This window comes from Lagopus leucura, unplaced genomic scaffold, assembly GCF_019238085.1.
Source record: "Lagopus leucura isolate 7727_CA_CO unplaced genomic scaffold, USGS_WTPT01 Super-Scaffold_100015, whole genome shotgun sequence".
In the NCBI taxonomy this organism is placed as follows: domain Eukaryota; kingdom Metazoa; phylum Chordata; class Aves; order Galliformes; family Phasianidae; genus Lagopus; species Lagopus leucura.
The window spans coordinates 217,851-244,650 of NW_024962269.1; the positions used below are offsets into that span (position 1 = coordinate 217,851).

The 26,800-nt window shown below is 46.0% G+C and overlaps 1 long non-coding RNA gene across 2 annotated transcripts in view; it reads right to left on the reverse strand.

Moving 5' to 3' along the window:
* LOC122182520 overlaps positions 1-26,800 on the reverse strand; it is a 111,392-nt gene that overhangs the window by 82,645 nt on the left and 1,947 nt on the right. The window contains exons 1-3 of one of the 2 annotated variants that reach the window (XR_006179842.1): positions 17,428-26,430; positions 13,596-13,725; positions 12,903-13,051 (exon numbers count right to left, since the gene is read on the reverse strand). The exons of the other annotated variant lie outside the window; for it this stretch is intronic. This is a non-coding gene — a long non-coding RNA (uncharacterized LOC122182520). Of the gene's footprint in view, positions 1-12,902; positions 13,052-13,595; positions 13,726-17,427; positions 26,431-26,800 lie in introns of those variants that run through there. 2 annotated transcript variants of the gene reach the window in all.

Here is a 26,800-nt window from a genome sequence, read left to right on the forward strand (position 1 = left end):
CTAATGAGGACAATATTTCTCAACCTGAGGCTCAGCAGTTGGTCATGAAACATCCCCTTACCTTCCCTCCTTCTGCAACACCATCCACACAGCATGCAAAAAGCAAGCAGTGCACAGGACAGTACAGTAGTAGCTTCTCCAAAGGCCTACATTGTCCCTGCGCCGAGAAAGATGCAGGAGTGGTCTGCAGGACCTAACCTGTTTTCACCTCAAAGCATCACACCTCATTAACCTCACGAGCCCAATCTCTGGGAGGTGCTGTTATTATTTCCATTCTAAAAAAAACGAGTCTAAAAGACTATGTGGTGTCTTCACAAATGCATGTTGGCCCCATAAACAAGGAAAGAGGGGAGACAGCAGCTGGACAACCGTGGTACACGGCTGTACCCAAGGCAGCGTTCCTAACTGCTCTGAAATCCATTCCAAGTCCCTTAAGATGGTACTGCCTCTCCAGCTTCCTTCGCTCTCTCTTCAGCCAACTGTGTTTATCTTGCTGTTAAGAGTCACGCGCATCCCAAAGTAAATTATAAGGCCAGGGCACTAGACAGGGTCAAAGGCTAGCATATGAATTTACTGTACTGCCTCTGCTCTCCCAGGAGCCCCTCCTGAGTCCTAATAAAGATCTCTGAAACAAGATGCTAATGCTGGATTATCCAGGTAATCTCCCCGAGTTACTTCCCCGGTTTGCCTGGTTATAAATAATGAATTAGGCCTTTACTTATTATTTCCTCTGCCCTCTGGGGTCGCTGCGAGTCTTGGAAAGGAATACAAATTTAAGAATATTAGATCCACTTATTAATATCAATTTCTGCCAATCCTGCATGAGAGATGTTCCTCGCTCAGTGCACGCTATTGATAAAATGAAGCGGCTGGGATGTTAATGGCATGGATCTAATAGCTGCGAACTGGTCCAGCCTTACTCACCATTCCCATCAATTGAATTTTAAAAAGGCAGATGGGTGCTTCATAAGTGGAAACAGAATCATGTGCCAGCTTTCATTTCTTTTCCATTCCTGAGCACGGGTGAAATTAAAGTCTCCCCACTGACTTTGTCCACGTAAGCCGGCTGCTATGATCAGTCCCAGTTTGAAGGGTCCCCGTTACATCCTACACTGCATATCCAAAGCAGCTCAGCCACGGCATCTTAACCATTTCACTGCCACCATCCAACACAGCATGCATTTGGCTAAACACGGACAGCAGCCACATGGGCTTGCAGAGCTCTTCAAGCTGAGAGAACCAGCATGCAAACCTGAACCAAATCTACACACATAATCCCTCCTCTTTCTCCCTCATGCCTTATTCCATCTGTTCTTTGGCATTAGAGCAATTAATTTTAGTAATAAGTATGCGCACGCTTGCAGCACTGAGCTGGCTGGAGTCTCCCCTGGAACCACTCTTGAGGGTCTGGAGCTGAGTTTGCCCACCACCTGAGTGCTGGTAGACTCCTCAGACCAGACAGCACACTTCTGCCACCGGGCTCCAGGGCCTGCCTGCAGGTCGTCTGCCCTCGTTCTGCCCAGGGACCTCTTTGCCAGCAACAGCGATAGCCAAGTGCAACAACATACAGATGGGTGCCAGCATCATTACCAAGAACTTACATGAATTTACTGCTTCTTGGATTCTCTGCACCTGCCACAAACAGAGAAGGGCACGTGAACACACATAGCAGACTTCCCATGGTTCAACCAACTACCTTAATTCCACTCACAAAAGGGAAAAGTTCCCACCCGGCTGAAGGGCAGGGACAAGAAGTGAAGCAAGCAGGAGTTTTCAGCTACCACTGCTTGACCACGTAGACATTTCTGAGCCCATGGGCCTGCTGAGAGCCAGTCTGTGTGGGGCAGGATGCTATCACCACTGGCCAGAATGCAGCAGATCTCCAAGTAGGCAAGACCTCTGTGACTTCAGCAAGTCTTGTATGAGCAAGGTCACAGCAGGTAGCAGAACCAACCTCCATTCCCATTCATTTGGCAGTAGGCTCAAACACAAGCCTAGGAGCCAAAACATGCAGTAACGCCTTTGGCCAGGGATCCTAAACTGACAGAATAACAGGATTAATCAGGGTTCACTTAATTAATAGATTAGATTCAGGGGATGATACTGATTTGATAGCATCAGGAGTGACAGGTCAGCAAAGACAGAGCCTACACACAGGCACCTCTTCCATTTTGCCAAACTCTCTTACATGTGCAGAAGCCTAATAGAAAAATAATGATAGCTGTTAATTTCCCTAAAATTGCAAGTACCACCTTGTGCTGTGTGCTTACATATTGCCCTGCTTAGTGGGACTCTGGTCTTCTTCAGCACCTCTCAACACTGTTGATTTGAGAGAGCAATGTCACCCAGTGATGTTTTTGTGGATAAAGGAGGCCTCAGGTGTAATACCAAGACTAAGGGGCTATAAAAGAGCAATAAAAATCCAGATGCATTCCCACTTTGTTGTTTGAAAAGACACTTTGTTGTCTGCTAGCAAGACAGAGCTGAGGAACAGGACACTGCTAAGGGAACCTAAGCGTACTGCCTCTTAGAAGAAGGTGGAAGGCACCCTTGAATTCAGGTGGCTATAATGTTTGTATGTAAGAAACTCAAGACAACAACGACCTCAGCCTCTCTACAGCGAGTCTGTTCTGCATAACCAAATAGTTCTGCAATTATTACAGCATTTTTTAGAGCCAATTCTTGGATTTTAAGCACATCCCCATAAAAGCCAGGCCAAGACCAGCCACTGTTCCTACCCTTGCAGAGACACTTCTGAAGGCATCCTTGTGAACAGACCTCCTCCATAACCTGCATGCTAAAGGCAACACCAAAACTTGCCTAGTGAAATCAGCAGTGCTATAGTTGCTGTTGTTCCTACACAGTCCACCAATATCTCCTCACCTCCAGCTTGTGGTCATGCTGCAACAATCTTCGTAAATCTCAGCCAGAATGCATGAGGAAAACACATTTCCCTTTGCAAATAGTTTCACCGGGTTTCAAAATACTTCAAGCCTACACCGCATCAAGAAATTTGTTTCCTTCCTTCTCCATTTAGATGTCATTTCATCTACTGCTTTGTGCTGTGGCTCCCCTCTCTGTAAGCATAAGCACAGCTCTTTAAAGCTCTATACGTGTTTAAAATGTATCCTTTCAATATCAACCACATATCTGAAACAAAATAGAAGGTGCATGAACAGCTGACAGTAAAGATTGTTGGCATAGCTGAAGGGATCAGGACTTGCTCTGACTGATACTGCCCATGCAATGGGAGATCGTTACTGGAGGTAACACATTTTCACATTTCAAGCCCCTCAGCACATGAAGATGCATTCACATGTACTTAAGGAGCCTCTGGATGTCACACTTGGCTTAGCAGCAGCAGATGTTAGTAGCCTCCACTCTTGAAAGTGTTACCTGACAAGGGCCAGGCTGCCACTGTGCTTAAATTCAGACTTGATGCTCCTTTTCTTTGAAGCATGGACCATTTGTTCTCCTTCTTCTGCCTCAGGTGGCATAATTGAGTCCCTTGGGGAATGCTGGTAATTAAACAGGGAGTGAGATTGAGACAGCAAAAAAAGTGGATGCTTACAAGTGAGAGATGTCAGATGCAGCTTTAAGTTCTGCTGCCAACTAAAAGCCCAACCCGTACAGATTACATCCCGTGGTGGTGGATTCAAGGTCCCAGTGTGAAGGTCACAACATTGGTTATTCTCTCCTTCTCCATGTTATTACAAAGACCACAGAGAAACTGTCTGATTGCCATATCTTGAGTCCTGTCTGAATACACGCTCATCACCCTACCTAAAGATTTCTTTGTGATGTGGATGGAGATGCAGTTTTATCCCCTTGGGTTTGATGAGAGACAGCTGTGTTGGAAACAAAAAATCCTGCAGCAAGCTTGGGAAGTAGCAGAGTACGAACTAAGAAGCATGGAGGGGAGAGGGAGCTGTGCTATTCAAACCACAGAAGAAAGGAAGGTCTCCAGATCAGCTCTATATTTCACTGACAGACAACGCGAGCATTTTAAAGCTGGTGCTGATCTACCAAAGCTCGGAAGAGTAAAAACAACACAGACAATTGGCGCTGCTTCTGCTGCATTCTGTATGAAACGGGGTAATCTCAGAGGCCTATGAACAATGTATTAGAGCAGCCTATCCCAGAGCTTAGAAATGCATGAGCAAGCAGCTGGCTGCCCATTCACCTGGGAAAACAGGAGCAGGCTGAGCTCTGCCGTGTTTGAGGCAATTAAAACAAAAAATAGGCAGACTGAGAGGGAGTGAAGGAATTCCCTCGTATATTAGAAATACTGCACAAAAGGCTCACTTCCTACTCCACACACCGCAGCTTTTAATGTCGCTCTCGGTGCATCACTTGACACGATGCCACCAGGCACAGCTTTTGACATTATCCTCTGCAGCTCAGGCACACAGAAGGCTTTAGCCTGTTGCAACACCAGCCCTGCCTCCTTTCTCACAGCTTAGAGATAAGTGTCTGAAAGATCTTGGCCCAGTTCCAGGCAGGAAGGCCATAATGGCAGCTGATATGCCCCTAATACCACCTATCTTTAAACCACTCTCATAAGCAGAGAAAAACCCTGATCTCAACAATTTCAACAAGCACAGAGATATTTAACTGCATCCTGACCTGTCAAACTCATCCTGGGCGGGCACCTCCTCTGCCCTTCTGCTGGGCATGCTGTGTATGCCATGCCCCAAAGTGGCCATGATGCCATTCTCAGGCATGGCTGATGTTCATAAGAAGCAGCATAGTGCTGGTGAAGTGAACCAGGAACCCTTGTAATGCAGGATCTCTGCCCATCGCTGTAATACAGATTCTCACTCTCCTCTGACAAGCAGAAGCAGGATTTTAAACAAGAACAGAGACAAAGCAAGTTCAGATGCTGAGGACAGGAGTGAGCCAGGAGGGATTTAAGCAGCCAAAGGAAAGCTGGAAGTGGTACCGTGTCTTCTAGCAAACAGACCTGACTTTTGAGCACCTCTCCTGCACTGCTTTGTGCAGCAGCTCCTCCAAGAAATTATTTACCAAGGCAATAAAAAAATCCAGGAAGTTACTCAGATTACAAGTCCGAGCAATTAAAACCTTGATATTTATGGCACTGTAAGACAGAGGCACATTAATAAATAATACTTTGCTCTTCTACAGCACTTTTCCTCTAATGATCTCTAAGCAATTTACAAGTTTTTGCTGGCTGAGCTCCCCAAGCCCCTGCAAGGTAAGGAGGAGGTAAGTGGAGCACCTCCCTCTCAGCCAGAGGAAGGCTCTCTCTGGGAGAGAAACAACATCAGTGCTGGACAATACCTGAAACACCAACTCAAGCTGAGGTTTCAGCACTCTGTGCACTGCCTGACATGCAGTAATGATATTCCTTGAGTCGAGGACACGAGACGTGTGAAGCATAAAAGAAAGGAGGGTCAGGGCAGGTAGGAGGCTGCATGAAAAATGCCACCTTGCATACTTGTCCTTATTGCAGTGCTCTGATCACCACACAGCATACCCTGGCTGTTTTAGGCTGGCACATTAGTGTGTGAAGAATACAGTCCGAAGAAAATCTGACTTCTCCGGGCCTGGGCTTCCCTCAGGAAAGCACTACGGCAGCATCTTGGCACCCAGGGCCCAGGCACAGCAGCAGCACGGGGTAGCAGATGGCAGAGGGCTGGTTGACAGCCAGCTGGCCACGCTACACAGAGCTGTTTGGGAAGCTAATCAAGGCCTTCAGATCATGGGAATGCTGCCCAGGTGAGGACTGCAGGGCGGAGCACATTCGCATCTAGCCAGAGCAGCCTGTAGCTGAGGTGGACGTAGGCTCCAGCCCCCCGCTCCACTGCACTGTCCTCCCTCCCTGCTCCTTTATCCTTTCAGAGCATGAGAGATTATCTTACTTGCTCTCAAAAGGAACAGCAAGCCCTTCCTCCTCCTGGGAGCAGACAAAGCTGCCAGGTTAAGACATGGAGACCCTAAAGGCTGCAGTGCCTTCAGTCCACGATCCAGCAGCTGATCCCTGCGGCCCTGACACCACCACTGTCATCTCCCTCAGCCCCTGGGAGCTGAAGAGGCCTTCTCAGGCCATTCTGCCCTTACAGCTCAAAAGATTCACCTTTGCTTATTCTTCCACAATCTTCTCAAAGCCGAGTCCTGTGTGCGCTGACTCGCGATAGGAAGGTTTAGCAGAGGCAAGGCCATCCCACAGGCAGTCCAAAGCCTGGTGCTCACCCCGCATGGGGAGGTGAACCTGAGCACAAACGTGCAGAGTGAGCACAGCACAGGGGTGCTGCACAGCTGCTGGGTGGTCTCACCGCTCACTCTCTGGACTGCTTCCAAAACCAGCTCATCTACCACACTGTCAGGGAGAGAAATTAGATGCCTCACTTACAGGTTAATATTTATTCTTTAAAAAATAATAATAACTACCTACCTGGTGACTGTTAAAAATATGTGCAAACCAGTTAAACACACTTTATAAAACCTTGCAACAATATAATATTTTTACTGAAACAATCACAGGAGCAATTTCACCTGTACTTACTGTCCAGTCATCTAAGCACAAACATCCCTGAGATTTACGTGCGAGTGGAAACATAATTTCTATTATCTCCAACATGAAACTTGGCAATGGAAAATCCTGTGCCTAGAATGCAAAATCAATTTCAATAAGCAGAATAGCAAGAAGTCAAAGGCAGGACTTGGAAAGGACATGAGTATCTCAAATAGCCAGCCAGTGTCTTTTATAATGGGGGTGCCTCTGGGATAGGATGGGATGGGCAGCTGGACATTCTGGCTGGCTTCTCTCAGCATGAACTACTCCTGTAACAGCACAAAGCTGGTTCTGGATCCCACTGGTGTCTCTCAGACTTTGTCTTCCTTGACAACACATGCAGGAAGGATATACAAATCAGAAGAGAAAGCACCAAACTGCAGGTCTTAAGCCTGCTTTTCACTGCATCCAGACCTGAGAGCCTAGAGTCTTGAATGCTATCTCTGAGGCAGGAGTGGGTGCTTCAGAACAAGATGCCCTAAACCCTGCAGGGGGTAATCTGCCCCATCCCAACCTCCACTGTGGCAAAGGAGCCTCTGTGAGCGGCTTTCTGGTTAACAAAGGAGAGGTACAGATAGAGCTGATCCTGCCTTGGTGAGGACAGGTGAATTAGGTAGCCTTTCAAGATTCATTTCAGCTGAATTTATAGCAAATACAAAATATTGCCTTAAACTCGACACGTGAGATTTTAAATCTCTTCTCACCACTGAGGCCTGAGGTGACAGAGGCAAGTGTTTCCATGACTGTTACAGCTTTGGATATTCCCATTTGTCAGCAAAATACCAGCTACTCATCTAACTCCAAACTACCATATAGTACTTTGGTGGCAAAACTCAAACAGCTTGCCAGGCCACGATGCCATGGGCAGCTGTATTGAGGGTTTGCCCCCAGCTCGGATGTGGTGACATGAGCTCCGTTGGTTTCTAAAGTCATAATGCCACTCCATGAAATATCAGCTGCAGACAGAGAAAGCAGCTAGCATGGGTTCATAAGTGAGGTTTTCACCTGCTTGTATTTATGCATTCTCTTCTAGGACCTTTTTACCAGGGACTACTTTCGAGAAAGCTGGAATGACAGCACTTCTCAGCCTTGTACTCAGACCTTCACACGCATCCTTTGCAGATACAGCTCCAGCTGCCCCTTCCCTTGCAGCCTTTGCTTTCCAGGGAGTCATGCCAGGCTTTAACTATTTCCCTATGAGTGTGAAGATGGGCTGGTCCTAGGACAGCCTCTCCCTGTGAAGCCAAACCCTTCACCTTCCATTGCAAAGAGACTTGTTCCCTCTTGTGAATTCCCCTGCAGAAAATTCAAGAGTTAATTGGAAAAATAGCTATTTCAAAATTTATCAAAAGAGAAAAGCAAGAGATAGCATTTATAGACACAGACACTCCTAAAAGAAGTGGCAGAAAAAAAATTAAGTGACATCTTCAGTGCAAGAACACTCACAAGTCACAGAGAACTGATCCTCTACCATGAACTACACTCAGCAAGGAACGAACCCAAGACCTGATCCACTTTTCTAGCTCCCCTCACTCGTGTCTGTGCAATAACCAGCAGCCAGTATTGTGGAAAAGGAGAGAGACTCCTCAATGATCCTTCCTAATAGATTCGTCTTTTATCATGTTTTCATGACCTTTGTAAAAGGCAATTTAAATTCTAATTGTCCTGTGAGCACCACAGGAATCAATTAGTGACAAGAGATGTTAATTGTGTAGCCAGGGAGGAGGCATTGCTAGGCTGCTCAGCTCCAACACGGGGTTAAGAGCCCAGGGGAATGCCGGGATGGCTGGGGCTTTAATCAGTCCTCCCTTTTTAATAGTTTGCATGTTGTGCTGCAGTTGTCAAGGTCCATTAGTCGTCTGCAGCACTGAACGAAGCAGTGGCATCCCCTCCATTCCTGCACTCTGCCAGCACATACAAGGGATCAGAATGAACTGCCGTTGCAAAAGTAAATCCTAAAACCTCCTTTTCTTTATGTTCTCGCTGCAGACCCTGCATAGAAATCAGGCCTTTGACACTGGCTATTGCAGAGTGAATGCTTAATGTTGGTGGGCTGTAGAGGAAGCAAACGTGCCCCTTGTCACCTCAGGATGCAGCCAGAGCCTTTTGTGAAAAGTAAACACTCCCTTTTCATACCAGGACACATGGAACATCGCTCACGAAGCCCCTGGCACTGTTCACACTGCCACCTGAAACGCCAGACGGAGGTCATACTGAATGCCCAGTATCTATACTGCACACAGGCATAAATGGGGAACATTTATCTGAGCCAGAACCAGAGCACACAGCCTGAGAGACTATCCAACCCATCCTGGCACAGGTACATCTTGGGGAAAAAAGGACTTGGCACAAAGAATGAGATGCACCTTGGGATGCACCATTTGTTACCTATTTCCCATCAGGTGAAAACAGTCCTACATTACACCTGTGCCACAGCAGGCAGCTGTGCCCAGGAAAGTTATGCAACAACCCAGAATCCCCAGCATCTCTGTGTAGAGTATAACTTCATGCTAGGAAAGCTTGCACTCTGCAAGGTCATGCATCCAGGGGAGTTAAATTCCCAGGAAACAAACACCTCACCACTGCTTTCTATTGAACATTATCACAGACCATTATTATAACCTAAGTCTCTCCACATTACCCACTTAGTCAACTACCAACCTCAGATGCTGCCTTGGGATAGTGCTCTGCCTGTCCCTGAGGAGTCTCTCTTTTGCTGTTACATGACATTCACGCTTCAAAATCCCACTTTCCAACTCCCCTCTGCCAAAACTGAGGCCCTCACAAAGCCAGGAGAAAGGCACGCATCCTTCTCTGTAAACTAGTATCCGATCAGAGAGAAACTGCAGCACAAGAGCAAATTGAGGTTAGATTTTTATTTCAAATCCTTATTTGCATTCACTTGCATTCTCACAGTTGCCCATTAGCTCTTGAAATGGATCATACCTAGGCACTTCATTTTACCCCAGATCCTATGCACAGAATGACAGGCTCAGTCCAACTATGTTCCTTCTAATCTTCTAGGTCTCTACCTTCAGCTCTCTGCACCTTCTGTTAAAGCTCTGGACACTTCTAGGCTCAAAACCCACAGCCAAGCTCTGGATTTCTGCTCCTGTCCCTGGCCATAGAGAAGGTCTTCTTCCCCCCATTCCTCTCCATGGCACTGATCAGCCAGACTGCTGTTCAAACTAGGGCACAGATCCAGGCTGGGACAGCTACATCCTGACTGTACCACCATCTTCCCAGATGTCTGGTACTTTTTGGACACTATCCAGCTTTGTGAGCCATGGCTGCTTTTCTCGCTCACTGTTGATCATCTAAATAAATCACTGCCTTGAAGACAGCATACTCAAGCTTTCTTCTCTGCAAACCCAGGAGGGGTTGAAATCATCCCATACTAGTCACAGGTCATTGCTGCAATGTATCACAACAAACTCCAGTTCACCACCTGGCAATTAAAGCGTTCCAGGTAGCCCAGGCCCCTCGTCTACATGACCATCTGCACCTCCAGCCCAGTTCATCATTTCTCCCCCCTCAAAGGGGCACTCTAAAAAGAGTTCTCTCCATTCACACTCAAGCAATTTCCAAGCAATGGTATCTTTCTGTCCGTACTGTCAAGGAATAGCTTTCACTCCTTCACATACCATCATGACTGATCAAGGTGAAGGAGCTCTCACTCAAAAGGACTTCCTACTGGGTGCTTCAGCCTCCCACAACATGCCTCCCAAAGGCCCAGACAGCCCACTCCTACATAGGGGCCGACTTGGCAGACAAGTTACAGACTGAGTTATCTCTATTTCAGCAGAAAATCCTTGACACCTTTATAGAAGTACTTTGGTTAGGCAGGAAGAACCCACTCCACCAGCTCCACTCCTCCCCTGCCTCAAGCCACTAAGACAACAAAGCTACCTTCTGTGCCTCAGACCTTCACCACTTGCTTTCTTGGAGCTGTTTATTCTCAGGTTTGAGATTCTTCCTGCCTGATAGATTAACCTCTTTTACAAAGTGTGCCCACTTGTACTGCTTCACTAAGATGTTTAATTACTTCTGACTTTGCCTGAAGCAGAGTAAACGCTCTTTCTCAGCAAATGCTTTTCTTGGGAATGCTCTCCCCATGGACACTGACTTTGTTTCTAATTTATTTTATCTGTGTCACATTCTCTAACAGCCTCTGAAATAGAAAGCAGGGACCATTATATAAGCAGTGCCAAGCACTACTGGAATGTCCTGATTGACACCACTGTCACCTAGCCTAGCTAGCTTACTGCCACTTTTGCCAACTGAGCTTTAACCACTCAGCCCAGAAGGAAGGAAGAGCAAGGACTGTCTTTGAAAATTTCAGGGCATTTTCTCCCTCATGGCGGCATCAGAATCTCATCAACAAACACAAAGGCAAGTGGAGCCGTGTCTTCTTCCTGTGATTTGGAACAGTCAAGCAATGTAGGTGAACTCCTCCATTTGCACTTGGGTCTGGTGGTGAAACCAGGACGCAGCAACTTCTCCCCTAAGGCTCTCAGAGCAAAACGTTACTCATGTTTCAGTTTATGGTTTCCACAGATCCTACCAGTTTGTTGCAAACCTCGCATTCAAGAAGTTTCCTAAAGGCAGAAAGCCTCAAGCATGCTGTAAGAATGCTAGATGGAGGCCAGAAAGGTGGCTTAGGGGCCGAATGAGCCAGAGAAAACGTGTTGTTTGGTCAGGTTTGAAACTCAAGCCAGAGGGCCAGCAAGAAGCCTAGCATTAGCATTTCACTAAAACTGCTGAGATACCTTCCCTCCACAAGGAACTTGGAGCTTCAGAATGGCACAGCAGGCTTCTGTGGCACAAATGGGAACACAGACTGGCAGGTGTGAAGCACAGTCCCCATGTGAGGTTCCTACCATCCCTCGTCAGCCAGTCCTTTCCAGCTGCCGTATCCATTTGCCTGAGCAGTGGAACAAAGCCAACTTCATTGCCACCAACTTTACAAAACAGAATTAACATTTTCTCTACTCATGCTCTGCCCAGAGCTTCTACAAAGCCTTTTTTGCATTTCCATTAAAAATAATAATGCATTTTGTTCTGCTTCAGAAGGCCCATTGCTCATCTGCCCACATCTCTTTCAGACTCCACTAGTCTTCCTTTCTTTTACCAGCATAATCATTTTATGCCCTCATCTCTTTCTCCCTTTATTGAGAAGATTGTGGACACGTTTTATTGCTGAGATTTACAAAACAACTCAGTCAGCCTTTACACAGCAGACGCGATAAGGCTCCAGAAGAGAGAAGGAACGACTGTGTTACTTGGCCTCCACATCACACACGTGGCTCAGCAGTCACGGCTCAGCAGTCTCAAACCCAACTGGGAGGTTCATCACTTGAGCTTCAAGCTGCAGAGCCAAGCTCAGTTTGCTCTGGTGCACTGCACCAGTTCTTCTGCAGTGTTTGACATCCTCATATAAAACTAGCATTAAGCAAGCCCAATCTTTTAAAACCAAACAGGAAGCAAATGTTCTACGTGGGATCATGACAGAATCAAGTAAAAATGGTTCACGTGTCAAGAGATTCCCTGGGGCATCATTCACCATGGCAGTTCACTATGCCTAGGAACAGCTGAGAAGAGAAACTCCCTCTGGAGGTTTTTAATGCATTCTTCCGCTTTCTGAAAAGGATGACAAAGAAAAACTTGCTCATTCTTCCTTTTCCACTTTGTTCATTCACCAGCAGCTGTACTGTCTACTAATACAGTCGGCACTCTCCATGAACATTCAAGGAAAGGGAGCTTCAGTCAAACCTAAAGTCTCAGCATTCACAGCTAATCACTCCATGTGACCAGAAAGCCTCATGTGCAAGCTGCACTCATACAGGAGCTGAAATAAAGGAGGAGTTGTAAAGAGATGCCAGAAGAAACCTTCTCATAGCACAGCAAATTCTAATACTTCCATAAATCCAAGAAGTTAGCCTGCATATATTGTAACATCTCATGTACTTTTGTAAGGTGCTGGTGTAATAGATATCATACACACTGGTGTTGTTAGGAGAAACAAGTCACATACGTGTCTATATCATACTATCTAATTACTGGGCGTTACTCCTGACACACCTGATTTTGCCTATGCCGTTTGCATTCACCGAGCATGCCTTAGGGATCCTGATTTTTCTAATCCTCAATGTAATCCTTAACCTCCATTTTAACACTCCCAAATTGTTGCCCTGAATGCCTCCTGTGATGCTGTTACTTATTCATGGTTATAGACAGCATTATTTCATCAGCCCATCTACCATTTACTCTCCTGATTCTCCCTATTCAGCAGCTGCTTTGCTTCTTTCCCTTTTCAGTTCACTTGGAAAAGCCTGTAATGGCTCCCCCACGGATCCTTACTACCCACCTGTCTCAGTCCAAGCATGATGGGTGGAATCAGGTCTCTTGCTGAGAGCAGTGACTGGTGGTTATCATCAGCTGAACTGTGCTTGAGGCAGGTGCTAAAGCTTCACCAGCTTTTGATTTTTATCTCTTCTGCTCCTAACTAGAGAAAAGCTGTAAGAAAAAGAAAAAAACAGAAGCCCAAGCTCACACAGACTGTGCAGGCACCTTCAATAATATACCAGAACCTACATCTTGGCAACCAAATGTCTCTCTGACTACACACACTAGAAAGAGATAGTGAGAAACAATCACCAGTTACAAGAATTGGGCTAAGGAGAGGGAGGGCAGTAAGACAGGAATTCCATTTGCCAAGTAGGAACTTAAACTGATTAGCTTCAAGTAGCCTGGAGTGAATGTTGACACCAATTTGACTTAAAAGCTGCTATTATTTTTCAAAGCCATTTTCTCCAGCTGCCAGAAAATATAACTACATTCAAAGCTACAAGGAAACCTATCAGCTTTCGAGCAGCTGAGCTGCAGCCAGGTTGCCATGATGCATCTGTCAATGACTGCTTCAGAACTAAGTCGTCAGAGCATGAAGCACAACCACTTGCCCTCCCAGCATCAAGTCTTGCACACCCATCCCAATACCAGCCACGTCCATCAGCAGCACAGGCTTTGCTTGCACCCGTCTGGCACTGAGGACATTACTTACTGAGCACAACCAGTCACCAAACCCAGCAGCAGAAATGTGTCTTGCACTGGATCTTTGTAGAGTACATGACAACCAGCCATGCTTGTGCTAAGTCCATATAGCCCCAAGGCTGCCATCACCGAGCCTCCTGCTGAAAAACAACAGGAGAATTTGGATATCTGAGCACTAACTTGGACCATTTCCATCCTGAGGCATGAATTGAACCAGCTATAAAGCACCCAGTGGAACAGGCCCAAGCATGTGAGAAAGCCATGTGTCCAGGCTGATCCTACTGGACCAAGCACTCACTGCTGTTATACTTCCCAGCTCTCACCGGCAGCAGGGAGAAGGTTACATTAATTTGACCATGACAGATGGTTTAGGATTTGAGGTACTGCATTTCTGAAAGGCTGTTTCTGACAGTCAGCTTGCATTAGAGAGGAGTTGAGACAAAACCCATGATGCACAGATGCTATTTGCTGACCACATTGTCGTGTTTTCCTTTAACAAAGAGTAACTGGAGTTTCAGCATAGGAAAAAGGAATCAAAGGAAGTGCAACAGCTGCCATTTCAAGTCTCCATGAGCTGCACGAGAGCTCTCCAAGGCAAACATGAGTCTGCAGTCTAATACAAATAATAGAGCTCCAGAGCTGAGGGACACATCGGACTTGCATCCACTCTGGACTGAAAAAGGAGGCAGAGCGTAAGGCCCAGACCAGTGTGCTACAAGAAGGCTTCCTGACAGAGGCAGCTCAGTGGCTGTCTCCTCTGCATTACGCTGTAGTGAAGCAAAGAAAACAGCAGCAGTCTTCTAGCTAAGCTAAGGAAGGGAAGTTAATGTCTTTCAGCAAGGAGGAGATGGCTCCATCAAAGCATGCATGGGAGGGAGTCTTAGAACTGGAGAAAGACCAGAGCCTGGCAATGCAGACATTTCTAAAGCAGCCTTTCCAGGTTATGTGGGGTCACCTTTTCTGGAGACCTAATTGCAAGGACATGACAGCACAGAGAGCTGATTGAAGGGAAATGACACGAGATGTTCAAAGAGATGTTGGTCTCTTCAAACTTCCTTTATTTTTATCTGTACTAACGTAAGAACAGAGGAGCTTCCTGGGCTTCTGTCCATTCAGGAAGTGGTACATCTTTTATACTGTTCATAACATTGGCACTCTTTTGTCAGTGTGGCAAGGAGGCCCACATTCTGCTAGCAACCCATGAAGCTTTGCTGTTTGGAGGTGGAGGATTGGGTAAAACTCTTAGCTAAACCAAGCTGAGGTTTGGGAGTGAGATTCTCCCTTGTGTAGCAGTCTTGTGTCTTAGTGCATGCTGGAAAGCCTGCTTTTCACATGGGTTTTCACATTCAGGTCTCTGTCCCATGGTGGTAAATGCATCAAACGTCTCCGTCAGCAAATCTGCAGCCTTCTAACATTGCTCTGTCATGGTGGAGAAATGCGTCACAGCAACTAGTTTAATTAAAACGTAGTTTGTACGTGTGTGAGGGACAGTGCATTCACAGACTGACAACACTGAAGAGTAAGATGGAGCTTGAAGCTTAGGGAAGGGAACAGTACACTGAGGAAACAGAAGATTGTTTTAACAGTTACAACCACTGGGTGGTAGAGTCTGCTACCAAGAGATGTGGTCAAGAAGACACTGCTGCAAAGAGCCAATATGGCTTAAGTAGAGCAGTAATGGGGCTTACACAGCAAAATCCTACAGATCCTGGAGGTCAGTTATACCCTAGTGATCCCTTCCAGCCCCACCTTCAAGATATCTTCAAAAGCAAAGCAGAAAGTATGGTTAGAAAGAGCAAACAGGGTCAAAGTTAATTAGACTGACGCAAGACAGGTAGCACCCAAAACCATTCTGGGATCAATATTTCCATTCATTTACAAGCAGAACAAGATTAGAGAGGTGAGCAGACTAAATAATTAACATCATTACAGATTAAAAAAACAACAAAAAAAAAGAAACATTTTAATCTTCGGGCAATTAGCTATGCAGTTGACATTAATCACACCTGCAGCAATTAATTCAAGTATGTGACTCATCAGTCCAGAGGAGAAACTGAGCTGGGCCCAACTACCCTTGCTGCACAGCCCTGCTGGTCTCTCAGTCAATGCGCCGGTGTTGGCTTTCAGAAATGCAGCGCATTTCCTGCTGGCTGTAACGTAATGCATTCCCTGGCTGGCTGGATACAAGATACTTGTACTTCAGATGGGGTAGATGCAAACTATGATGTTTCCAAAGTGAAAGGAAGGGCTTGCTGAACTGTGATTTTCATCTCTTGTGGCCCCCAGGCAACTAAAGACAATACAATCACATGCTTGCACTGATTTGATTGCGCCTGAAAAATACCACTGCATTACTGCGCTGGTCAGACTGCATGGGCAGAGGGCTGGAACTGCTAACTCCATCATTCCCATCTATAATTGGGAAAAAAAACTTCAATTAAGGAAAACAATGAATCTAGAAGACGGTCTGAGCACTGATACCAAAAGTTCAGGTTAAAAAACTGAGGTGTATTTATTATTTCTTGGCTATTTCTCCTTTTAGTAACTACATCAGGGTGAAATTCCAGTTGACAACTCCTAACACTGGTAGCAGTGATCTTCAGTTTTGGTCTAAGAAGTTTGTGGATTCTTGGAAAGCTATCCAAGTAAATTTCAGCACCTTTCTGAGGATGCTCACACCCACCAGCCCGCAGCTCATACCGTGCTGTATTAAAGTCATTTCATCTGGTCTTACTCTGGATTAGGCTGCTGCTTTCAAAAATGCAAATGTTAACTCCCAGAACAAACTTGGCTTGATGATGTTAAGCTTATCTGTAAACTGAAATGCAGCAGACTTTCATTACAAGAACTCAAACATTTAAAAGGCACATTTAATGTGGCACATCTTAAAAAACAAATATTGGAACATCCAACTTGTTCACTGAGTGTTTCCCCCCCCCATCTCTCTATCATTTTCACTGCTGCATATAAATGAGACTAACATTCCTCTAACACGAAAACCAGAACCAATGAAATATCTGTGGAGTGCCATGGTTCTTGTAGGAAGTCAGTCTGTCTCACGGTCACAGTAGTGCAAAGTTCTGAAGCAGGTTGGTCAGTTTTAGCCCTCTCTCTTTAGCACAACCCATGTGAAAAGCAGGCTTTCCAGCATGCACTAAGACACAAGACTGCTACACAAGGGAGAATCTCACTCCCAAACCTCTCCTAGAGACCACACTGCTCATGCAAAGGCAGGAATGTCCTACTCAGGTGAAGAACACCCTGCAGGAAGAGACAGCATCCAGGATAAGCCAGCAGATGCACGCTTTTGGTAACACCAACCACTCCAAATTTTGAGTCTGCTCTTCAAGCAGCATATTTCTTACATCTGGCATGCAAAATCCTGTAATAGTGAACAACGTCCCATTTTAATTTAAATGAATGCATTTATTTTCAAATGGGAAACCATAAGTTAAACAAACACATTTCTCTTTGCACATGAAAGCATTGTTTTGTCACAGATGTACAGTATAATACATTTATTTTCTCGATTGTTTTGTATTTGTAAGGCACTGCCAGTTATTTGGATGGGTTTGTAAGGATGAAGCAAATTGCTCTGTGGGGCTCTATTCAGGGAACATAATATTCCCACAAAAGCACCATAATTCTGCATGCAGCAACACAGACTACCACGACATCGCAGCAGCTGGCAGGGTGGATAGAGTTAGCATTATCAAAACCAGCATGACAACTGTACTCCAGAAGCCCCTTACATGCATAAATTAATGATGAATGTACATTGATTAGCCCCACCCAGGCTCGAGGTAACCCTGCCTTCCCTGAAATAAAACTTTGAACCTCACCAGTTGTTTTGTTCAGTTCACAAGGCCTGGGGAGCACTTCAACTTCTTCTTGAGTCACTGCCTTGGCCTGGTCCAGGACTCTTAGCCCTGCTTTCCCACATATGCTGGGGAAGAGGAGGAAAGGTGCTTGAACCCCTAAGCCATGGGGAACAGTCAAGAACACAGAACAGAGTCAGCAGTGTGCCAGGCTTTGCACTTTGTCCACCACACAGAGCTGGGAGGGAGAAGGTCCTGTCAGGGATCACATCTCTGTTTCAGAAGTTAGCTGTAGATTCACTTCTATCCACTCCTTTGATCAAGTATCTCCTTCTCCAGGCACAGAGCGTGGCTTCACAAACACTTCACATGATAATGTTTCCACAGCTACTCCACCAGTAGGCAGATGCAGTGAAGGTGTTGAGAGGTAGCTGCTCATTTTGTCCTTTTCATAGGTTCTCCAGCCCACAGTGAGTTTAAATCACACCCTCTAGTCATCACAACTTTCCTAAAATCTATTCTCTTGCATAAATTCTGGGTTATCTTAACCACCCTTTGCTGCCTCAAGGTTCTCAGGCTTCTTTATCCATTTGCCAGCCTCCCAAACAGCTTCTACTACCCAGTTCCTGCATGGCACAGCCTCATGAAAGTTGGCCACAAAGGCCTTCCTATCCATCTTTAAGTCTTCTGGTTACATAGAAACGTGAAGGAAAAAAACAATTGTAAGAAGATGTTCTTTCTAACCCAAGATATCTAACTCGGATTGAAGCAGGAATGAAGACAAAATAACAGATTCTATGATTCTATGAAATGAAAAAACACATAGCTGCTCGAGTACAAGCCTGTCTTGAAGGCTCAAGGACGGCATAATACAGTAATTCATGTTTTAAGTCAGCTTGTCTTTTGTAAAATTGAATCTGAATGCTTTGCCTTTAGCATATCTAGGTAGTTAGGTTCACACTGAGTGTGTAATGCAGTAATGAAGATGTATAGATAGGCTGAATATCTAGAACTGAAAGGATGATAGGAAAGCCTCCTGTTTGATTGACTTCAAGCTCTCTAAAACATTCCTGCAGCTTCCCATAAGTTGATCTGACCTTTTACTGAGAGAATATCCTAATTTAACGACTAGCTTCTGTGGGTCACCTAAGCCATGCATCTAAACTGCCAAAGCCAGGCTTCATTCTCTGTATTAATGACTCCTCTGTGCATAGGAATGTGCTTTAGGGTGCTGCTTCTGTTGTCATATATAAGCTCAGTTTGAGCAACCCCACTGCAGTCTTGTTTATATGAGCAGGTGCACCGAAATTGAACAAGAGAAAAAATCTGTATCAGCAGTAATACCAAGAGAGCAGCAGTGGAGAGGGAAGGAGAGTAGAGGGGGGCCTTAAAGAAACAATCACCACGCACTTTGCACACATCATCTGCTACAGACACAGACTTTCTGTGAAGCAGTAAGCAAACCACAGCTGTCAGTGCCCATGCTGGGCGTCAGCATAAGGCAGATCTCTAGCGGAGGCCCCTGCAGCAAGGGAGCAAACCGCTCAGCGGGAGACTATTTACTCAGAAAGACTCTTCTGAGAGTGGACCAAGAGTTGAAAGCTGTATGAAGAGGTCTAAGAGTGATGAAGATGCTAACCTCAAGGTCTGATCTCTACTGGAGACTTTTCTCCAGCTACAGAGAGGTTTGTTCAGAATCACACGGTTCTTCTAAATCCATCCATCCACCTTTTGGCACACTGCCTCCTTTGCAGCTTCTCTTAATGCAGCAACAGCTCATGACTGTGAAAATTTACTACTTACAGCACCAATAGGTAATAAATGCCAGTAACACAATGCAGAAGGGAACTTAGGATGAGAAGAAATCTCAGCTTTCTGGATTTATTTTGTAGGATCGTTTTAATTTTGAATTGTCACTGCAATGAAATTTAAGCAGGTTCCCATGGAATCCAGGAAATGGCTGTTGCTGAGTGATGACAACACACAGCAGCCTAGCAGTAGCCATAATGGTTTTGTAATATACATTGTGGCTGAACATCATTGGAAAAGATAGCAAAATAAGGAAGAGCTCTGCAGCGTATTGCTCTGCTCTACACCAGACCAGTAGAAATCCTGCTGGAAAAGCCGTAGCAGAGGTTTGGGGATGGCAGACAAATGCAGCATCACTGTAACAGAGCATAGCTCTTTCAAAACACTTCTCAGCTGAGTTCTCTAAGCTCTTTGTAAAGGTGAGTCAGACTATTATCTTTGTTCTGCATGCCCCCATGAGATTTACCCGGAGTGACTTACCCAAAATGAGCTACCCCTTAAGACAAACAGCTCATCTTTTCTGATCCCTGCCTTGCCACTCATCAAGCTACAACAAGCCCCCTTGAAGGTAGCAGCCCCTACCACTAGGAGGACAGCAAGCAAACCCCACAAAGAGCACTGGAGCTGGGATGATGTGCCTAGTGCTGATTGTTACCTGAGTAATTCTAGAGAAGGTATTCTCAGAAAAAGCTCTTGGAAGCCCATGGATCTCAGCAGTGCTCCTGGGGCAGGAAGGCAGTGCTGCTGAAGAGCAAATGTGTGCAGGGGTGGACTGGACTCACTCACAGCAAAGAGTCAGGCTAATCAGATGGAAATAACTCCCATAGGAGCAAACAATATTTCTCAAATTATCTGTGCATTGGCTAGCAGAGTGAGAGAGAGCATCGCAGAATCTGGTGAGCTAACACGTTCACTCAATTTGGGTACAGCAGACACTGGGCTGGCTGGAAGGAAGGGAGAAGAGGTGGTGGTACAGTTGGGTGGAAGCATAAAAACAGATGAACTTGACATAAACAGCAGAAGTAATAACTTCTCAAGAGAAGGCAGTAATTGTGACTATCCTTGGAATACAGCAATATCAAATGGCAATCAATAAGGATGGAAAACAAAGCACCTTCCCATTTCAGAATAGGCTGTTAGGAAACTAAAGGAAAAACAACAACAGTGAAACAACTGTAGTTAACTGTAGTTAAAACAACTGAAACTGATTTTTTTTTTCAATTATTTTTTCTAAAGTTACTACTTAAATGATTCTGAAATCGGCAGGTGGAAAAAAAGCAATCAGTCACACAGCACTGAGCTCAGCACCCGTGTTTTGCTCCAGGTGACCGCTAAGGGTCTCTGTTGCTTAACGCGGGACTCGGCGCTGATTTTTCTCCCTCTGTCAGGATGTTTTGACATCCATTCATCCCTTCCCCCAGCCACACTTCCTAACCAGCCCACACTCCCGCAGAGCACCGAACATCTCCCCTCAGCAGTCTCAAGCCAAGCCGTTAGTGACACATCTTCCTGGGTGTTTATGTGCAAGCAATCCCCCGTGGGCAAGCAGGACAGCAGCACAATGAATGCTGCCCATGGCCTGCCTCCATTGTCACAACATCTGCACGTTCTCAGGACTCACATACGCGTTGGGCTGAACGCATCTCATCTCAGCAGCAAACACATACGTGCTTATCAGACATCAGTGTGATACCTGAGCTCCGGCTGTGGGTTCCAGCCTCACGTGGTGGGGTGTGCAGGCAACACATGATAACGCCAGTGGTTAAAAAGCATGAGCTACAAGCAACGAGTAGATAATTATGGAAGGACGTGTCTGTGTGGCTCAACTCCAACATCAACAAAAGGAAGAGCTCTGCCTTTTGAGTCACCAACAGCATTTCCTTCCAGCCCTTGGGTTTTCCCAACAGGCCTCCCTTGTGTGTTCTGCCCTGACCCACAATGGCTGAGCTCATAAAAGCTGCTGAGCTCACAACCCCAGGGAGTGGGGCTTCAGTCCCCCATAGCCAATAGAAATTTCCAGGCCACAGCTCCTCTCAGCTTCTTTGTTACAGCCATTGAACTGAATAGTATCATCGCTGCGCTCCCAGCCATCTCATGGAAGCTTGGAAACACCATGCTGTAACCAAGTTTCCCAGAGTTGTCAAAGGATGCTGAAGTCACACAAGAGCTTTTTAACGCCCCATTACTTCAGTTATCCCCCAAGACCAGAACTGTCCATTGCCTGAGTGCCTCCACAAAGGAATTAAGTCAGCCCCTCCTGTGCAGGATAAGATTTTGGCTAATTAGAGAGTGGTAAGTAATAGGAAGACATTGCTTAACCAGGGACCAGACACCATCTAAAAGCCACAGATATATGCCATACACATGATGACAGAGTAAAAAAAAAAAAATACACAGCTGGTCATTTTCTATTGAGTCTCTCCAGGGTGGAGCTATCCGAATTCTTTCATATTTATTTCATTTATGCTATTTGCTATGAGACAGGTAATTTTCATTCACTTGCCTGTTTGTCCTATATCTTTCTGTTTTTCCTCTTTTTCTCCTTCTATTCCTTTCCCAGTCCTCCACTCTACATCTCTGCTACTGTCCCCATGCCTTCCAGCAGAGCTAAATTGTAAATAACAGGGAGCACATGCTGGTCTATCTATTCCACATAATTCCCTGCTATAATTTTCTCTCAACAAATTTGTTAGTCCCATAAAATACTCACAGGTTTCCAATGGCAAGGAGGACATGGCCCTAGCTGCACTCCTGTCAGGTGCGAGATCACATAAACAAGTTAAAACAGCTAGAGAACAGAGAGTATTTGCCAGTGCTCTGCAATGAAGTATCTGTTCAACTGGCTGGGGGCCCGTCTGTATTTCAGCAGCACCTTTCCTTCCCTTTCAGAGCTACAGCACCAGCAGTGACTCCCCACATCTGCAGGGCATACAAAGACATTTCTGCAGTCCAAACAGGAGGAAGCCAAAAAGTTCAGCTTCCGAGTGGAGCACATCTAAGAAAACAAAATGCTCTGAGCGATCAGCATTTCTCAACAGTGAAACAAATGAATGCTTCCATTCCTGGGGGAAGTGGGGAGCAAGCAAACTCCACTCCTTTATTTCACAGCATACGGGAAGTCTGAGTGATTGATGGCAACAGAATAGGGAAATGCACATTCAGCTTCTATTTCCAATGTAAATTACTTGCCACCTCACCCCTCCGCTTCCTGTTCCTGGCTCTTATCTGCAGTACGTATGCATCATGGAGGAAAAAAGGACAACCCTTGCTAGACTGCTCCCCCTCCCAGATTTAAACGAGCAAAGGCAGCACATGCAAAAAAAAGTCAAATATCTGTTGGGCCTAGAGCTCGCTTTGCCCAGAGGCCCAGCATGATGTGGTGGACACTGGGATGGGCTGAGGAGCCCTGCAGTGCTGCTCTCCGGCCTGCTGGAAGACAGCCGTGTGCCAGGTGCAGGAGGGGAGCTTCTGCTCTTACAGAATTTCTCCTTGTATTACAAAGGTCAGAGCGGTAAGCAAGGAGGCTTTTTAAAATGCTGTGCACTGTTTGAGGGATCTGTGTGGTTCACAAGGATGCCGAGATGCAGCAATTGCCAAGGCAAGAGAGCAAACCCAGAGGAGCGCCGTGAACATCCGCTCGCAGGAGGCGTGCCCCTCTCCTTTCCCAGGCAGCTCAGTAAGAGGTGCTTATTTTTACAAAGCAGGCTTGGAGATCTTAAAGAACCGATGCTGCCGTCGTGCCCTAAACCATTGAGTATGTGACCCACTCATTCCCACTGCGTCCCTTGACCTTTTCCCATAGCATACTCCAAAAGCATCACATGAAAAATAGCCCTTCTCAGCTCTCCAGAGGCCTTGGAGACAGCATCAAAGCTCTGTGATTATAAACAATTCCAGCTAGGCCAAAATGCCATTCCAGCATCAGGGTCCCAGGATCCCTAAGCCTGTCACAAGGACCCAGAGGGAGGCCAGGGGGGAAGGCAGGCAGCAGGCGTTGCTGTGGGGAGGGAGAAGTGAGGGGCTGGGGTGCGAGCTGAGCCCCGTGGAAACCCAACAGGCTGAGATAAGGTTTAGCTGTGCATCACAGAGGCTACACGGGATCTGGTTTTGCCTCTTCCTTTATTACAGGGAGCTTGTGAGCTCCCTGAGCGTGGAAGTCATTTACTGCACTGATCCTTCAGCATAATCCTTTCTTTCTCTTCTCTCACTGCACATCCACTGACTAACACTCTCGCATGCTTCTTGGGAGCTCAATTCAGAGCCCAGGAGAGGACAGGGGGCTCAGCAGAGGGACAGCACTCAAGCTCCAGGACTAGATATTTGATGATTCTCTGGGATTTGAAGTCAAAAATAGCAGCTGGGCAACAAATACCTGCAGGAATCACTGTCAGTTCCCTCTGGTGTCACACACGACCCCCCAGCATACTCCTGCCTTTTGCAAAAGGGCTGAGAAATCTTAACTGTTCCTAACTTCCATGTTTTCCAATTTCTCTGGACTGAGTTCCCTTGACAAAGGCCGCAGATGCTCCTTGAACACCTTTTAAGAAGCAAATGCTGCAGAACGCTCTCCATAACAAAGACTCGTTATTCATTTTTCTCAGATTTGCCTCTTCTACCTCCTGGCTGCATTCTCCCTCCCCAGGCTACAGACAAGGCCTCAGTCGTTGCACTGGTTACAGCTCAGGAATATTTTTCCCTAGCTCTAGTTCCCATTAATAGAGAAACAGATGGACAAAAGATGCTGTAACTCTCAACCAGCTCCTAGAAACTCTCAGCATGCAGGCACCTTCCCTGGCTCTGCACAGAGCTTCACTACCTCTGATTGTGCAGACCACGATCTGACCAGCACCCAGGTGTGTGGGACTCCCAAGCCCTTCACAGCTTCCAGCCCCCAAAAGGCATGCTGTCCCTGTCAGCACACTGTCCCAGTCGTTGGCACTGCTCCTCCCTTTTCCACTGTTCTGTCAAAGTCACAGATCACCTCTGCTGCAGTTCCACCGCTGGGCTGGGCTCAGGTATACCACAGCTCAGCCCAGCAGGCAAGGAAAATGGTTTTTGTGTCTCAATACATGGAGAGGTGCCAGCTGCAGCCAGGCAGGTTGGTGTTTGGCTAGCTCATACGTGCTAATAGGGACGTTGCACACTTGCAGGGCAATAATTTCAGTCCCAACAAGGAAACTGGGTAATTACAGAGAAAAGCAGCAGGTGCTTCAATCATGCCTACTCTGTGTCAGGTCTTTTAAAATGCCATTGAAAAGAAATGAAGGGATAATGAAGGCCTAACTCATTTTCAAAGCAGCTAAGTACAAGGCAGGCCAGCCAAAGGAAGGAACAAGGCTGGAAGTGCTGCGTCATCCTTCCTGCTTCCCAGGGGCTGACCCCAGGGGCTGTGAGATGTGGGGCAGGATGGCATGAGCACAGGATGGAATAAGACAGGAATGCTGTCATCTGAATTCTTTCGCTGTAAACGTTTCCGATTTAAGTACAAACCTCGACATTACCTTGGCTGATCTTGTTCATTTTGTATTTTATTTGTGGCTCTTTTTCACCATTTTCCCTTTTATATAGCATCAGAAAAGCATTAATTCACAACTTTGCTCCATTCCACTTCCATAACTGCCTAAATTTCCTTCCTGATGCTTTGACATGGATCATTTGGACAGACAAAAATTTAAACCATGAAAGCCAGAGGATGTTTTAGGAAATTAGAAAATATATGGACAACCGTTCTGTTATTTTAACAAGATGAAGACTCAACACTTCCACAACTCTGCCAGCAAGTGCAAGAAAATATGTGCTTACACTGCACAAGTATAGCACTCAGCATACTGAGTTTTAGAGATAAAGGACACTTTTACTATGGCCCCCGAGTGCACAAGCTGTAACCACACCATCATGAGCAAACATTACAGCACAGGTTATTTTCAGTGCAATGTACCTTGTTTCTATGGGCAACAAAAGCACGTGTGCTGTGCGAGGACACACATGCTAGCTATGCAAAAATGCCCATCCATGAAGTGCAACAAAGGCTGACGTTTTCCCCTATTGAGAATTGCACCAGTGTATTGATTCAGAATAAATCTGACATTAGCAAATTTACGTTTGCTGTGCGAGGAAATAAAACACCTGATGCAGTCATAAAATGACCCCAATGGTTCAATCTGGAGAACAGGAAAATAGAGCAATCAAATGAAATGACACCCATGCACTGTGCATGTGCAATAGGGCTGCTGGCAGAAGCACAATGCCATACACACACTAACGCTGTGCTCAGTGCACGTGACCAGACCCTGTAAGCATATGTTCATTCACACAAATGAGCTGCAGAAGAACAGTGAGCTCACTGCACGTAACGAGCCCGAAATGAACACTGGAAAAGCGCTCATGGAAAACGTGCTACACAAATCCACAGATTTGTGCATAAAAGGTTCATGCACACTCCAAAGGAAATTCATATGCCTCAAATGAAGGTTTCATTTAATAGGCCTAATGCACTGGGTTCTGTTTTCCCTATAGGGCTTGCAGCAGGGGCAAATGACTGCAGCCCTTGCTTGGGCATCTGCATCAGCACCCTCCCCTCCTGCCTTTGTGACTGCAGTGGAAGATATCAGCCCCAAGTTCACAGTGGCTCGAGTCACAGCCCGAGCAAGGAAGCAATTGGAGGGGATCAAGGGAGTCAAGATCTGTGGTAATTTACACGCAGCTGATGTCACAAACAAATGCACCTGGCCAAATGCACCAGTGGGCAACGCCAGAGGAAGCTGGAGAAATCACATTTGGTGCTGCTCCCTCAGCTCTGCTCTCCCAAAGGTCACAGCCTCTTTCAGGCTGGCTGTAGCAGCTATACAAATGCCGTCACTTGCCTTGTACCTCATACAGAAAAGGATCTCTTCCTGCTCCCGCAGCCCAGCCCAATAGTAGAGGTTCTGCCTCATGCCCTGCACAGTCTCTCTGAGCAAGCCGGGGCTGTGGAAATTCAGAAAAATGGGGAGCACCTTCCTCCCCCAGGTTCCCCAGCTAAGCAAAAGAAAAACAAAGCAAATCGGGAGAGACTAATGAACAGAAATAACAGACTCTCTGCTTTTCTTCTTGTAATTTCCCCACCCCAGACAGCTGTAAGGTGGAAAGTATTGAAATTTAAATCACACCTCAGCCTAACCTCAGCTGACAGGCTGCCGATGCAATAATCTCAGCCTGGCTATCTTCTCTCGGGGAGAACGACAAACCAGCTAAAGTGATAAATTTTCAATTTTATTTTAAAATATACCAGATGGGAGATTTTATTGGAGTCATAAATATGTCAAAAGCAATGTTGGAGTATGATTGGAGATTGCCCCCACCGAGGGAGCAGCTCTCCCTGTTTAGAAATGCCATCAGATTCTTAATAAGAGGCTCCAGTTAGGCTGCAACAAAATAGTCTGTACATTAAACCAATTGAATTCCTATTTGCAGACATCTTTTTCTTGACTCTGTACCTCCTCCCTCATTCCAAAATGCAGTAGAAATAAGGGTGCTGAGGTCAGGCCTAAATGGCATCAGTTTGGGTTCTCTTTTTGTTGTCGGTACACAGCTCAAGTGCATTGGATTT